The sequence below is a fragment of the Rhincodon typus genome, unplaced genomic scaffold (genome assembly GCF_021869965.1).
Source record: "Rhincodon typus isolate 14 unplaced genomic scaffold, sRhiTyp1.1 hic_rhity00004483, whole genome shotgun sequence".
NCBI lineage: Eukaryota > Metazoa > Chordata > Chondrichthyes > Orectolobiformes > Rhincodontidae > Rhincodon > Rhincodon typus.
In genome coordinates this window covers 9,542-10,691 of record NW_025970121.1, presented here as the reverse complement: position 1 = coordinate 10,691, position 1,150 = coordinate 9,542, and positions in this window count along the sequence as shown.

Genomic DNA, 1,150 nt, shown 5'->3' with positions numbered 1-1,150 from the left:
GTCAGTCTTCCCGTCTGCTCTCACACCAGCGAATTCACATGGTAGAGAAACCATGCATTTGTTCTGAGTGTGGGAAAGGATTCAATCAATCATCCCACTTGCTGAGACATCTTGGCAGCCACACAGATGATAAATGTTTTAGTGGCCTTGACTGTGGTTGTTCATTTTCATCAAATATTATGTACATATTCTTTGATGACTGGAGAACTGATAACAAGACACTTCCAGACACAGAGTGGAGTCAGGAACTACACTCCTGTAATGTTGAACTCTGTAAATAAATCTGTGCCAAGTAAAGAATGGTTTCCCATTTTTCCTTCACTATAAAGCCCTTTTTTACGAAGGTGATAAATTTCAGAGAAAAATATTTCCATAACTGTTCAAAGAGGCAAAAGATGCATTAGGGGTAGGATGTGGAATGTGGCTAATTTAGATCTGGTAATGTGTAATGTGGCAGGTTTAATGAATTACATCAAGTTAAAAGATCTCCAAGAGAATAGTGCCCATCAAATAGTCTCCTTAAGAGTATGGTGGGTGGGTTGTGAGGGATGGGTATTTCAACTTGAAAAATACCCATTCATCCCGATTCTGTGTCTTCTGTTAGTTAAACAATAGGAAATCCATGCTCATTTATTACCCAACACCGTGAACTCTGACCTTGTGCTATGACCTTTTATATGACCCCTTTTTGAGTGCTATGGAGAATTCAAGTACACTTCATCTACGGGCTCCCTTTATGAACTCTGCTTTTAATATTAGCAAACAACTCTTGGAAAATTGTCAAGTGCAGATTTCCTTTCAGCAAACGACGTTGGCTCAGTTTGACTGCGGTCATCTTTGGTGAATGTTCGGCTATTTCTTCCTTTACATTGTTCCCTAGCATTTTTCAAATGACAGATAAGCAATTGTAGCAGATGGAAGCCATTTGGCCAATCAGGTCAGCTATACCTTTTAATGAGGTCATGGCTGATTTGGTTATCCTCAACACCACTGTTCTGCCTTTTCCACGTGGCCCTTGACTCCCGAAATGACGAAATGTCTGTCTGTCTCAGCCTTGAATATACCTAGCCGTGAAAGCCTCTGTTTTCAAGAATTCCACAGATTTGCTTCTCCCTGAGCGTGAGAACATCCACCTTATCTCTGATTTAAA